We start from the raw sequence: 16,141 nt of genomic DNA, 5'->3' as shown, positions 1-16,141 counted from the left end.
AGACAACAACTTGTGGAAATCAATGCTGCCACGGTAACTCCCGTTGTCCCTGTGAACCCCTTACCAGCAAAAACTTATGCTGGAACTCTCCCAAAGTGCAACAAATGCAGCTTCCACCACCATGGACCTTGCAATGGGATGCAGTGCTCTAACTGCAACAGGAAGGGGCATACAGCCCGTTTCTACAAGACTCCAACAGCTCAGGCCGCCCAGGTTCCTAACACCGGTATGGGCCAAGCTTCCTATGGTTGTGGCGAAGTGGGCCACTACAAGAGGAACTGCCCTAAAATGGGGATGGCTGTAGGAGTAGGAAGAGTTATGGCCTTGGGCCACGAGGAAGCGGTAGCTGATCCTACGATAGTTACTGGTACGTTTCTCCTCGATATCTCATATGCTTGCATACTTTTCAACAGTGGAGCAGAGAAAAGTTTCGTAAGTCATAAATTTGCGCACATGCTTAAACAAAAACCATTGCATTAGATAATTCATTCATGGTAGAAATGGCTAACGGGAAAACGGAGAGTACTAACTGCATATACGTAGGTTGTACTTTAACTTTAGATGGCCATACTTTCAAGATAGACCTCATGCCGGTCCCAATTAAATGTTTCGGCGTTATCATCGGCATGGATTGGTTGAGTCTTCTTCGCGCTGACATCATCTACTTTGAAAAAGCAGTTCGTCTTAACCTTCCTAACAACGAAACCTTAGTTATCTATGGTGACAAACCTTATACGAGCCTTCGCATCATTTCGTGCATCCAAGCCCAAAAGTGCTTGCGAAAGGAATATCATGCATTCCTCGCACACATCCTCGATACGAGTCAAGAGGTGAAAGACATTCAGAAAATCCCCGAAGTACGCGACTTTCCCGACATCTTCCGAGAAGAACTTCCCGGTTTACCACCACAACGCCAAGTCGAGTTCAGAATCGAGTTAGTGCCAGGAGCTACTCCCGTAGCCATATCTCCTTATCGTCTGGCACCAGCCGAGATGCAGGACCTTTCCAGTCAGCTTAACAAACTTCTCAAGAAGGGATTCATTAGGCCAAGCTTCTCACCATGGGGAGCACCGGTCTTGTTCGTCAAGAAGAAAGATGGATCGTTTCCCATGTGCATCGACTATTGAGAACTCAACAAGCTTACCATTAAAAATCGTTATCCTTTGCCCCGCATTGACGATTTATTGGATCAACTTCAAGGAGCCAACTACTTCTCGAAGATAGATCTACGATCCGGATATCACCAACTACGAGTGCTAGAGGAGGATGTTCACAAGATAGCCTTCTGAACTCGTTATGGACACTACGAGTTTGTGGTAATGCCTTTCGGATTAACTAACGTGCCCGCAGTATTCATGGATCTGATGAATAGGGTGTGTCGTCCTTACTTGGATCAGCTCGTCATTGTTTTCATTGATGACATACTTATCTACTCTCGAAGTAAGGAGGAACATGGTCAACATCTCTGTAGAGTCTTAGAAACATTGCAAGCGGAGAAGCTCTATGCGAAGTTCTCCAAGTGCGAATTTTGGATCCGATGAGTCGAATTCTTGGGCCATTTTGTTAGCGAAAAGGGAATACACGTGGACCCTTCCAAAATCAAGGCCATTGAGAACTGGTCAGCACCAAAGACACCTACAAAAATTTGTCAATTTCTAGGTCTCGCTGGCTACTATCGTAGGTTCATTCAGAACTTCTCTCGCGTAGCGAAACCTCTTACAACACTGAACTAGAAGGGCGTGGCCTTTCACTGGGAAGAGAAACACGAGAGAGCGTTTTAAATGCTCAAACGAGCCTTGTGCACCGCACCAATACTATCCCTCCCCGAAGGGATAGAAGACTTCGTTGTCTATTGCGATGCATCTAATCAAGGACTTAGATGTTTTCTGATGCAGCGAGGTAAAGTCATAGCCTATGCCTCGAGGCAGCTGAAGAAACATGAGGTTAACTACACCACCCATGATCTTGAGCTAGGAGCAGTTGTGTTTGCTCTGAAGATCTGGAGACACTACCTATATGGTACAAAAAGCACGATCTTTACAGACCATAAGAGTCTACAACACATTTTCGACCAGAAGGAGCTCAACATGAGACAACGACAGTGGGTCGAGCTACTCAGTGATTATGAGTGCGAAATTCGTTATCATCCGGCTAAAGCCAATGTAGTAGCCAACGCCCTAAGTCGGAAAGAATATTCTGGTCGTAGAGTCAAATCTTTGACTCTAACTATCCATTCACACTTGTCCACGTAAATTAAGGAGGCTCAGCTCGACGCTTTGAAACCTGAAAACATGGCAGGTGAATCCCTTTGAGGGATGGATAAGAACTTGGAAGTCAAGGGTGGCGGAGCCTTATACCTCATGGATCGGATCTAGACACCGAAACACGGTGGCTTCAGAGACTTGGTCATAACCGAGGCTCACAACACTCGTTATTTTGTCCACCCGGGTTCAGATAAGATGTATCTGGATCTTAAAAAGTTATACTGGTGGCCTAACATGAAAGCAGATATTGCCACTTTCGTAAGTAAGTGACTTACTTACGCGAAGGTAAAGGTCGAATACTAGAAACCCTCCAGTCTTCTATAGCAACCGAAGATACCAGAATGGAAGTGGGAGCGGATCACTATGGACTTCATAACCAAGTTGCCCAAGACGACGGGTGGACTTGATTCCATATGGGTCATCGTCGATAGACTGACCAAGTCTGCACACATCTTGCCAATCAAAGAAGCAGACAAGATGGAGAAACTTACAAGAACTTACATTAGGGAGATTGTGAGACTGCACGGTGTTCCCTTATCTATTATCTCAGACAGAGATAGTAGATTTACTTCGAGGTTCTGGCAGTCACTACAAAATTCTCTAGGAACTAGGTTGGACATGAGTATAGCCTACCATCCACAGACCGACAGGGAAAGTGAGAGAACTATCCAAACCTTGGAAGATATGTTGCGAGCCTGTGTGATAGACTTTCGGAAAGCATGGGATACTCATTTATCCCTTGTCGAATTTTCCTACAACAACAGTTATCATACGAGCATAAAGGCAGCTCCATTCGAGGCCCTCTATGGCCGAAAGTGCAGATCCCCTCTGTGTTGGGCTGAGGTGGGCGATACGTAGTTAGCTAAGGGACGAGTTCTTGAAAGCACTCTCACAGGTCCGGAGATCATTCGGGAAACGATAGAGAAGATCGTTCAAATTCGTGAACGATTGAAAGCCTCTAGAGACCGACAGAAAAGCTATGCTGACAAGCGAAGGAAACCGTTGGACTTCCAGGTGGGCGACCGAGTTCTGCTGAAGGTCTCACCCTGGAAGGGCTTGATGCGCTTCGAAAAGCGTGGGAAGCTCAATCCAAGATACATAGGGCCTTTCGAGATTCTCTCAAGAATCGGCCCTGTAGGTTACAAACTCAATCTACCCGATGAACTTCGTAACGTACATTCTACATTCCACGTCTCTAACTTGAAAAAGTGTTTGTCTGACGAGACTCCTGTAATCCCACTCGACGAGATCGATATCAAAGAGAGCCTCAACTTCGTGGAGGAACCAGTAGAGATCATGGACCGAGAGGTCAAGCAAACAAAGCAGAGCCGTATCCCGATAGTGAAGGTTCGCTGGAACGCCAAGCGAGGACCGAAATTTACTTGGGAGCGTGAGGATCAGATGAAACTGAAATATCCTCATCTGTTCGCTTAGTTATTTGTAACTTTATTTGTTTAGACTTTAATTTCGGGACGAAATTCCCTTTAACAGGGGGATGATGTGACAACCCGGAATTTTCATTCGGTCAAACCCTAAAAGTGAATCACTTCATATTATAAGTCAAGTTCACTTTTACTTGTGTTTGGGAAAAATAAGTTCATTTGATTATTTTAATAATTAATCTTTAAATGAATGGGTGAACGGATGGGCCGTCTCGGGTCTCGAAATTTCTAAACCGCGAGTTCCACGTAGCTTAGACGTTCGCGGCCAAACTTTTATGTTTGGGCCGTAAACTACCCCTAAAAACGTAAACTCATGCCTTAAGCATGAGTTTACTCCCCAAACTAGTCATTTTATGTTTACTCCCTAATTACCAAAAGTGTAAACTCAAAAACACTCTCAAGTATCATCCAAGATTTAATTCAAGATCTTCAAAATTGTAAGTGTTCTCGCCATTTCAAGTTGGTATAACACTTAATCTAGTGATTGTACATCTTTTCATCCAACCATTTTTGTGTTTTCATTAGATTTCCAAAAACACCAAGAACACCAAGAACACACACTAAGTGTTCTTGGACTTTTAGCTCATTTCAAGCTTCCTTATAGTAAGTACTTCCATCCTTGAGTCTTAATAAGCTTATGTTACATGTTAACATCAAAGAAAAGTCCCAAGAACACCAAGATCAAGGTGTTCACGGTTTTCGGAGGCTCCCAAAACCGTAAACACCAAATATGGTGCAAAGTGGTTCCTTAAGGTGCCTAGATGCTTCACCATGCCTTAGGGACTTGTCTAGATTCATCCTTGATGAGTTAATCACCCAAAAAGCACTAAAATCTTACATTTTTATGTGTTTATGATTTGGGGATCTCCCAAAACCGTAAACACCCCAAAAGGTGTATAAAAGTCCCATAAAAGTCCCATGGTTATTCCTTATGTCTAAATCTAACATAGACTATTGCCATGATTGAGCTAAGGACTTGAAAACCCCCAAATACCAAACTTATGGGTTTAAGCTAGTAAACTCATGAGTTTAAGGTAGTAAACTCATGATTTTAAGGTAGTAAACCCAAAGGGAAATGACCATGAGGCCGTAAACTTGTCTAAGGAGTGTTTTTTTGCCCTAGTCCCTTCCTAAGGCCTAACCACCAAGTAGAAATGCTTCACAGTACTTGTAAAACCTCAAAACAACATATGGTCATAAGGTGTAGAGTTTAATACCGTAAACCCTTGAGTTTACTGCCGTAAACTCTTTGGGTAATGGTCATTGAAACCGTAAACTCCAAAAGAGTTTACCCTTGAACTCCAAACACTCTAGCTTTTCCCTACAAACACTTGGATGCAACCCTTGTGATCTTTAGCACTTAAAACAAAGTGTTTTCATGTTCTAGAGTGTCCCAACTTATTTTATTAGTTATAAATTTTCTAATTAGTTATATATATGTTCAATATATGATAACTAGGCTCGTGCGCGTGTACAAGTCCCCATTTGTCACCTAGCACCGTATCCGACACTTCAATCCAATCCACTCGCTGCAAGTGAGTTCATACCCCTTAATCAATGTTTTAAAAGATTTTAAATGCTTTAATGGGGGGAATACAAGTTGAAAACAACATGTTATTAAATCAATCATATGTATTTATAACTGTGTTTTCATCCAGCAGATTTCACATACTACAAAATGTGATGCATGAAATGGTTTTCTATCTTAAAAATACCTTGGTAGAAAAAGTATTACGTTTGAAATGTTTATTAAAATCACATCAATTATTGTTTAAAAACTCTTAATTGTCTTACAAAACCATTTCTTTTACCTTCTTGAACAAAACTCTATCTATATACTTATGTTCTTATATATGTATTGATATTATAGTTTTCATCCTTCATTCAGTTTCCCACACTCTTGTGTAGCAAGAGTGTATAAACCTGCTTGGATAACCAATTACCTTCTAGTTAACTATTATAGGGATAGTTAGAAGATACAAAACATCATTCCTATTACATTAGAGTCAGTTCAATCATGAGTCTATACTATACATTACATGTTACATGAATACACTTACATGAATACGCTTACATGAATACCTTACATGAATACCATTACATAGATACATTTACCTGTATACATTTACATGGATACTTGTACCTCGATTCACTAAGATGATTTATTAGTACATTATGTGTAAATTGTCCTGCCTATCCCAGTTCAACGGGATATCTAGACGGGACTAACCATTCCGGAACCCACCTATTAGCAACAGTGGTAGATGAACATCTACGGATGCCTACGGTTATTACTTATACTAGGGGTAGCTTTACGGGACTAACCATTCCTTTAGCCTACTATTCGCTACAGAGGTAAAGGAACATCTACGGATGCCTACGGTTAATACTTATATTAGGAGTACCTTTACGGGACTAACCCTTCCTTAAACCTGCTGTAGCTACAGAGAAAAATTCTACGAATGTTAAAAGGTTATACATTTCGCTAATTGTGATGTCGTGTTAATCCTAATACAAAAGGATAACACTTACATGTTTACATTTTTCCTATTACTTTATTTTGTGACACATTCACATAAACGATGAGTTAGACTAAGTATTGATAGTAATAGTCAAAAGAAAGGAAAAACGATCATTTTTACTTACAAAACATTCGGGTCTTGGTAGAAGACTACATTTCATACTAGTAGGAAATAAGGGATTTTTTAGGGTTTTCATACTTATATCAACTGTTTCATTTAAAGAGTTACAAGGCATTCATAACAGCTTTTCAAAACAAGACAATGACACTTAAATACTTATGAATTCACCAGCTTTGGGCTGATACTCGCTTTCAAAATAACTTGTATTCTCAAGTCACTAGTAGACAGGTACGATGGCCAGGTTTTGAGAAGACGGAGCACAAACAAGACTCATCTTTTATTTTGATTGTATATTTTGGTGTCTTACTACAATGAAAGAACATACATGTATTAAAACTTTACTTTTAATGCAATGGATGATGTTATTGCTTGTTACTACTTTACACTGTTGTGATACTGTACATGTCGTCCTCCACCCCGGAACGTTTTCGCCGTTCATGGTTTTGGGGTGTGACACCCCGTACTGGTACTATCACATATATCATAACATAAACATATTATCAGACATATATGGGGTGTCCGAACTACCCTTCGGTCCTAACAACCAAACTTGGGGACTATTCCCCTCCTACTACCACTATCACATATAACATATCATGCCAACATATAAACACAGCATCACATACTGTCAGACATATCTGGGGTGTCTGACCTACCCTTCGGTCCTAACAACCGAACTCTACTACTATCACATATAACATATCATGCCAACATATAACATATCAGGTTGTAGCCAACCTAGATGATATCACAAATATAATCATCCATACGACTCCTACTGGTGGGCTGGCATTGTGGTCGTAGACCCACCGCTACTGGGAGGTAACTCACCTTGTAGTAGCTGCTGATCTGCATGGGAATCCTATGACCGCTGGGGTTGCGTCTCCGGAAATCCTCCAGCTATAATTCCCACAAAACACTTAGTCATACACTGCTGACTATTCTTAGGGTAAAATGACCATTTTACCCCTGAGCAAGTCAAAGTGAAAGTCAACTTCCAGTTGACCTGACTCGCCGAGTCGCTATCCTTCCATTTTTCCTCATACCCGTCTCTACTCGTCGAGTTAGGCGATGACTCGACGAGTTTTCCTTCTAAATGAACATCGATTGAATCCTCATCCGACTCGCTGAGTTGTATGAACTACTCTTCGAGTTTATCTTTAACTGATACATAGGTCCTGTCATTGACTCGCCGAGTTGTATGAACAACTCGTCAAGTTCATCTTCATCCTTAAGAAGATTGCCTTGGACTCACCGAGTCTGTTCATGCACTCGCCGAGTCCCATGAATTTCCAGAACAATGGCTTAGTCTAGAATGTTGGGTCACTCCCTAGGACCCCCTTAAAACCTTTCCACACTCAACTGGGTCCTTATGACCCTCAACTGATATGGAACAGAACCTTGGACTCGCGGAGTCCAAGAATGGACTCGTCGAGTTGGTCACATCCACTCACTGAATCTTCGATTTCTGACGTACGACCTTTGATCAAAAGATTGATCTATGGTTCTACAATCGATCTAGCATGTAAAGTTACAACATTTACGTACCTTCATGGGACTTTGAGCTTAAAAGGTCCTTAAACAAGCCCTCTCAAAGCATAGGGCCTTCTTTGATTGCAAGAGGCACTCCTTTCTGCCTTGTAACCCCTCTAAGGACCTAGATCTGAAACATCAACTCCAAACCATGCTTGCAATCATGGTTGGTGACCAAAATGGCTTAGAAATGCCCTAAAACATCACAAAATGGGATCTAGCAAATGGAAGAGCAAGGTACAGACTTTTTACCTTCAATGAGCTGAAAATGGTGCACAAAATCGGATCCCTTTAGCCTCCGCTTGTTCCTTCAAGCTTTTCCTTCCCTCTTTGGATCACAAAAGCACCAAAGTCACTCCAAATGCCTTAGATTGCTTCAATAACGGCTAGGGTTTGCTACGGGGGTCTTCTGGGAGCAAATGGGACGAAGGCGGCCGAGTTAAAGTGTTTAAATAGGGTGCAAACCCTCGGATTAGGGTTTTTGTCCAAACAGGGTCTACTCGCCGAGCCCAAGACCCGACTTGCCGAGTCGATCCCTTAAGTCCTGTGTTCCTTCTCGCTTCTACTCGGCGAGTTGGACCTTCAACTCGCCGAGTCCAAGGCCAAAATGCAAAGTATTTAACAAAAGAATACATACCAAGAACCAGGTGCTATAAATCTCCCCCACTTATTTTAGACTTCGTCCTCGAAGTCTGCTGCTCGATCCTGAAATAGCTCGGGGTAATGTTCCATCATCTCATCCACCGGCTCCCAAGTCCACTGCGACCCTTTCCGGTACTGCCATTGCACCTTCACGAGTTCCACTCTTTTGTTCCTCAGATCCTTCGACTTCCGGTCAAGGATTTCTATAGGCTGCTCAATGTAATTCAGGCTGTCATCAACCTGAATGTCCTCCAAGGGTACCAATGCTGAGTCGTCCACCAAGCACTTTCGCAGCTGAGAAACATGGAAAGTGTTGTGTATCTGACCGAGTTCGGCTGGCAAATCCAGCCTATATGCCACCTTGCCTACCTGGGCTATAACCCTGAACGGTCTAATGTACCTGGGCCCCAACTTGCCCCGCTTCTTGAATCGGATAACGCCTTTCCATGGGACTCCTTCAGGAGAACCATATCCCCGACCTGGAGCTCTAGGTCTGATCGGTGCTTATCGGCATAACTTTTTTGCCGACTCTAAGCAGTCTGAAGCCTGCTCCGGACCTACTGGATCTTCTCTGTCGTCTTGAGCACTACCTCAGTGCTCCCCATTACCCTCTGGCCAACCTCCCCCAACATATCGGGGTCCTGCACTTCCTCCCATATAGCATCTCGAAGGGAGGACGATCAATGCTCGCATGATAACTATTGTTATAGGAGAACTTTGCTAATGGAAGGTAGGTATCCCAACTACCTCCGAAATCTAATACGCATGCTCGCAGCATATCCTATAGGGTCTGGATGGTCCGCTCGCTCTGACCATCCGTCTACGGGTGAAAGGCGGTGCTAAAATGCAGATGAGTACCCAACTCGTCATGAAACTTCCTCCAAAACCTGGAAGTGAACCGCACATCCCTGTCTGAGATTACAGAAACTTACACACCGTATCACGCCACCACCTCCCGAATATAGACATCAGCCAACTTCTCGGCCGAGATGCTCTCCTTAATGGGCGCTCTTGGTTAATCGATCGACGATGACCCAGATCGAATCCACTTCCCGCGTGGTCCTGGGAAGCTTGGTGATAAAATCCATCAGGATGTCTTCCCATTTCCACAGCGGAATATACAACAGCTGCATCTTGTCATGAGGTCTCTGATGCTCAGCCTTGACCTTCTTGTAGGTCAAGCACCGTTCCACAAACCATGCCACATCCCGCTTCATGCAGGGCCACCAATAGTCCAGACGAAGATCCCTATACATCTTCGTAGCCCCGGGATGAATGGAAAACCATGATTTGTGCACCTCCTCCATCAGAACCTAGCGCACACCCCCGTGGTATGGCACCCACACCCTACGGTGTAGTGTTAGTAATCCTCGGCTGTCATAGTCGAAGGAGGAAACCTGCCCCCACGATCCGCTCGCTCTTCCGATGTTCCTCCTTCATGGCCTCCTGTTGGGCCTCTCGAATCCGCTCCAACAACGGAGTTACCACTGTCATCCTCATACAGATATCCCTGATTGGCGCTGCCTTGCGGCTAAGCACGTCGACCACCATATTGGCCTTACCTGGGTGATAAAGGATCTCGCAATCGTAATCCTTTACCACGTCCATCCACCGACGCTGCCTCATGTTTAGATTTGGCTGATGCATGAGGTACCTCAAACTCTTATGGTACGTGAAGATGGTACAGCGAACCCCATAGAGGTAATGACGCCAAATCTTGAGGGCAAATACAACAACCCCCAACTCCAAATCATGCGTCGGGAAGTTCACCTCGTGAGGCTTCAGCTACCTCGATGCATAGGCGATGACATGCCCTCTCTGCATCAATACTGCGCCCAAACATGAGATGGATGCATCACAGTACACAACAAAATCCTCCATTCCCTCTGGCAGGGCTAAGATTGGCGCCTCGCACAATCTCTGTCTTAGTGTCTCGAACGCAGCCTGCTGCTCAGGCCCCAAACGAAAGACCACAGTCTTCCTTGTGAGCCTGGTCAGAGGTACGACAATCTTGGAGAAATCCTGGATGAATCTATGATAGTAGCCTACTAATCCTAAGAAACTCCGAATCTCGGATGGAAACTTCGGAACCTCCCATCTCTTCACGGCCTCCATTTTGGCCAGGTCCACTGAGATCCTGTTTTGGTTGACGAGATGCCCAAGGAACTACACCTCGCGCAACCAGAACTCACACTTGGAGAACTTAGCATACAAGTTCTCCCTCCTCAAAGTCTCTAGAACCTCTCGCAGATGCTCCTCGTGCTCCTCCTGCTTCTTGGAGTAACCCAAGATATCATCAATCAACACTATCATAGACCGGTCTAACATCGGTCTACACACGCGGTTCATGAGGTCCATGAACACGGAAGGAGCATTGGTGAGACCAAAGGGCATCACCACAAACTCGTAGTGGCCATAGTGCGTCCAGAACGCAGTCTTCTGCACATCCTCCTCTCTGACCCTCATATGATGATATCCTGAACGCAGATCAATCTTGGAGAACGAAGATGCTCCCTGTAGCTGGTCAAAGAGGTCATCAATCCTCTGGAGTGGGTAACGGTTCTTCACCATTACCTTGTTCAGCTCCCGGTAATCTATACACATCTGGTGCGACCCATCATACTTTCTCACAAACATAATTGGGGCTCCCCAGGGAGGGCTACACGGTCTAATGAATCCCTTGTCTAACAGCTCCTATAGCTGTATAGACAACTCCTGAATCTCAGGAGGAGCCAACCGATACAGTGCCTTGGCTATCGGAACCACACCAGGGACTAGGTCGATCCTGAACTCCACCTGCCTCTCCGGAGGTATCTCAGGCAACTCCTCGAGGAATACATCCGTAAACTCACGCACTACGGGCACATCGCCCACTGTCACCTTTCCTGCCTCCCGGGTATCCATAACATAAGCGACCTATCCTGCGCAACCCTGCTAAAGGTAACACCTAACTCTCGTTGCTAAACATACTGCTGGTCCTTGTTGTGGCCTCTTGCCCTAAACTACCAACTCTCCCCCACTTGGGGTCCTGATCCAAACCAGCTGCAGTGCGCAATCTATCACTGCCCCATTGGGGCTCAACCAATCCATGACTATAATCACCTTGCTCCCTCTCAACGGAATAGGAACCAGGTCCACCAGATAACGCTCCTCGAATAATCTCAACATACAGTCTCGGAATACCGTCGATGCTCGCACCGATCGGTCGTCAGCAATCTCTGCCTCTAAAGGGCAATCCAACATGCCTGAAGACTCAGGAAACTTCTTGCTAAGTGCAAGAGAGACAAATGATCGGGTAGCCCCTGAATCAAATAATACTGAACTGGGATACCAATCAGATGGAACGGTCCTAAACAGAGAACATACATAGCATATCAAAATCACAGCAGCGCATCATAAAGCATAATGATAAGAAATCATACCCGTCACCACATCGAGTGCAGCGCATGCCTCCTCTGTAGTCAATTGGAATGCCCGGCTCCTCACCACTGGAGCCTCTGCCTTGCCCTGCCAGCCATCAGTGATCCGTAGGGTAGCTGGAGTTGGCGCCTTCACTGGCACTGATGCTGCTGTCAACTGGGGGCAGTTAGCCTTCTTATGGCCCCTCTGGTTGTAGTGGAAACACAACAACTCAAACGTCTGAATAACTGGTGAAGGGGTAGTACAATCCCTTCTGAAATGCCCAGTCTTGCCGCACTTGTAGCAGCCCGACGATCCCAGTCAACACGCGCTTTCATGTGGCCTGCCGCATTTCCAGCAGCGCCCCGGTCCCGACTGGCCTTTCGGCCTACCATCTGATCCCTTGGGCTTCTTCCCCGAAGCCTAGTCGTCTGACCCTCCTCAACCTTCCTCTTTCATACATGCTCCAGATCGATCTCCCTCTCCCTTGCCATGGAAATCATGGAATCCAGGGTAGGGCATGCTGAAAAACTAACATGCTCCCGAATGTCGGCCCGTAGCATGTTGTGGTAGCGGGTCCTCCTCATATCCTCATCTCCCGCATACTGGGGCACCAGCAATGCCCTCTCTCGGAACTTGGCAGTGATCTCCGCCATAGTCTCCGTAGCCTGTCTCATGTCCAAAAACTCCCTGGCCAGATGCTGAAGCTCTACAGCTGGCACAAACTCTGCTTGGAACCGGGTCACGAAATCTGACCATGTCATAGCCTCAACGGCCGAGGCTCCCAGAGAGTCACCAACCGACTCCCACCAATCCCTAGCCCGGTCCCTCAAACACCGTACTGCAAATCATACCTTCGACCCCTCGGGGCAGATGCTGGTCAGCTGTGCGGACTCAATGTCCGCAATCTATCATCTGGCAATAATGGGGTCCTTCGCCCCGTGGAAATCTAGTGCACCACTGCCCCTAAAGTCCTTAAAGAACAATGTGCGAGATCCTGACTTGCTAGATGCCATGTCACTCCTGAATGCCCTGAGTCGGTCCTCCATCAGCTCAACTATCCCTTCCTTGATCGACCCAAAAATGATGGGGGTCGACTCAAGGATGCCTCTAGTGATCTCTGACACGATGAACTCGTGTAGCCTCTTATCTACTGGCTCAAAACCTGATCCTGAACCCGATCCCTCTCCTTAACTGCCAACTGCTGGCCTCGGACGTAGTACCACCATTCTGCAATACATACAGGCAACCATTAGTGATACTGATACCTTTAAAGGGATCACATCTAGTACAATTTCCCTGGGCTTGCCTCAGCCCTCCTTAATTCGGGTATAGATCCTTTACTTTTAGTAGTATGGGCCCATACTACTTTCCACATCTATCCGTACCTTCCTCAAGGACAGCTTTGACTCCACCAGATCCCTTTCACCACTGTTGATCCTCTACTATTCCCATCCTAGGCTTACCATAGGGAAAATCTCTAACTCCACCAAAACTGGTCCTCAGCTGCTGAAGGCCTCCTTGTAATGTGAATTAGCCATTACATGAATACCATCACATGTGATGAGGCTCAGACAATCCTTCGAATAACAAACTCGTCCCTACAACGGTTAGACTCAAACAAGAGCTGCGTAATAGGGCCAAATCCGGCACTCTGAGATTATTCAGCCCTGATCACATGTGACGTGACGTATTCACCTAATGACTAACTCCCATCACTCAGAGTCCCAAAAAGCACAAAGCAAGCGGCATTCAGATGCAGGAAAACTACTCAAGCAAATTTGTCCTCATAATGAGAAGCTGAACTAGCATATAATGCTAAGCTCACACTACCAGATATAACCTAAACATGCTATCCTACTACTATCTACTTAATATTAGCATGCAATTCTCATAAGCTGAAGCACATAAAGCAGGCATATAAGGCATCATTCCTAGATCCTTAGTCCTACTCTAGCATGATGTTCTTCTGAAACCGATAAACATAAGATAACTGGTATGGGTGCTGTGGGGAAAACTTACTTGAGCTCGGCCGGTTGCGCACAACACACACTTGTTCCTTCTCCAAAACTCTTTTATCTTAGCTTTTAGAAAGTCATTTTCCTTGTAAAAATCTTTTAATCCCTCGGTTTGAGTCCAGACGCCCCAAAAGGTGTGTCCGAATCCCTCAAACCAGGGCTCTGATACCAACTTGTAACGACCAAATTTTCACGTCCAAAAATTTCATTTTTGATTAAGTGATTTGCAAAATATTTATAGCAAAATATCATCCGGTCATATCATTTAATAAAAACATGTCTCGTATCTGAAAACCGAATCATAAAACGTAATAATGTCAGAGTACAAATCCCAGAACAACTCATAGTGCGGAACACAAAGAGTGTGTGTATGATGTGCCGCTACCGCGCCAGCTCCTTCCCCTTTGCTAAAGAGGTACCTGAAACCAAAACTGTAAACTGTAAGCATGAAGGTTAGTGAGTTCCCCCATCGTACCACATACCATACAATCACATAGCATACATACTACCAGACAATTCTGGGGTGCCCGACCTACCCGGTACGGCCATTCTTGGGTGCCGACCTACCCTGGCGGCCATTCTGGGGTGCTGTCCTACCCATGTAGCCATTCTAGGGTGCCGTCCTACCCGTGTCAAGCCATTCTGGGGTGCTGACTTGCCCGTCGGTCCTAACAACCGACCCTTGGGGACTTTTCCACCTCTACTGCTACTATCACATATATCATAACATAAACATATTATCAGACATATCTGGGGTGTCCGAACTACCCTTCGGTCCTAACAACCGAACTTGGGGACTATTCCCCTCTTACTACCACTATCACATATAACATATCATGCCAGCATATAAACATAGCATCACATACTGTCAGACATATCTGGGGTGTCTGACCTACCCTTCGGTCCTAAGAACCGAACTCTACTACTATCACATATCACATATCATGCCAGCATATAACATATCAGGTATTAGCAAACCCAGATGATATCACAAATACAATCATCTAACATACGAATCCTACTGGTGGGCCGGCATTGTGGCCGTAGACCCACCACTACTAGAAGGTAACTCACCTAGTAGTACCAGCTGATCTGCACGGGAATCCTCTAACTGCTGCGGTTGCGTCTCCGAAAATCCTCCAGCTATAATTCCCACAAAACACTTAGTCATACACTGCTCACTATTCTTCAGGTAAAATGACCATTTTACCCTGACCAAGTCAAGGTGAAAGTCAACTTCCAGTTGACCTGACTCGCCGAGTTGGCTCGCCAACTCACCGAGTCCCTATGCTTCCATTTTTCCTCATACCCGTCTCTACTCGTCGAGTTAGGCGATGACTCGACGATTTTTCCTTCTAAATGAACATCGACTGAATCCTCATCCGTCTCACCGAGTTGTATTTACAACTCATCGAGTTCATCTTCAACTGATACATAAGTCCTGTCCTTGACTCGTCGAGTTGTATGAACAACTCGTCGATTTCATCTTCATCCTTAAGAAGATTGCCTTGGACTCGCCTATTCTGTTCATGCACTCGCCGAGTCCCATGAATTTCCAGAACAATGGCTTAGTCCAGAACGTTGGGTCACTCCCTGGGACCCGCTTAAAACCTTTCCACACTCAACTGGGTTCTTATGACCCTCAACAGATATGGGACAGAACCTTGGACTCGCCGAGTCCAAGAACGGACTCGTCGAGTTGGTCACATCCACTCACTGAATCTTCGATTTCTGACGTACAACCTTTGATCAAAAGATAGATCTATGCTTCTACAATCGATCTAGCATGCTAAGTTTCAACCTTTACGTGCTTGCATGGGACTTTGAGCTTAAAAGGTCCTTAAACAAGCCCTCTCAAATCATGGGGCCTTCTTTGAGTGCAAGAGCCACACCTTTCTGCCTTGTAACCCCTCTAAGGACCTAGATCTGAAACATCAACTCCAAACCATGCTTGCAATCATGGTTGGTGACCAAAATAGCTTAGTAAAGCCCTAAAACTTCACAAAATGGGATCTAGCAAATGGAAGAGCAAAGTACAAACTTTTTACCTTCAATGAGCTGAAAATGGTGCACAAACTCGGATCCCTTTAGCCTCCTCTTGTTCCTTCAAGCTTTTCCTTCCCTCCTTGGGTCACAAAAGCACCAAAGTCACTCCAAATGCCATAGATTGCTTCAATAATGGCTACGGTTTTCTATGGGGG

Source organism: Lactuca sativa, chromosome 2 (genome assembly GCF_002870075.4).
Source record: "Lactuca sativa cultivar Salinas chromosome 2, Lsat_Salinas_v11, whole genome shotgun sequence".
Classification (NCBI taxonomy): domain Eukaryota; kingdom Viridiplantae; phylum Streptophyta; class Magnoliopsida; order Asterales; family Asteraceae; genus Lactuca; species Lactuca sativa.
Note: the sequence above shows the minus strand (reverse complement) of the source record.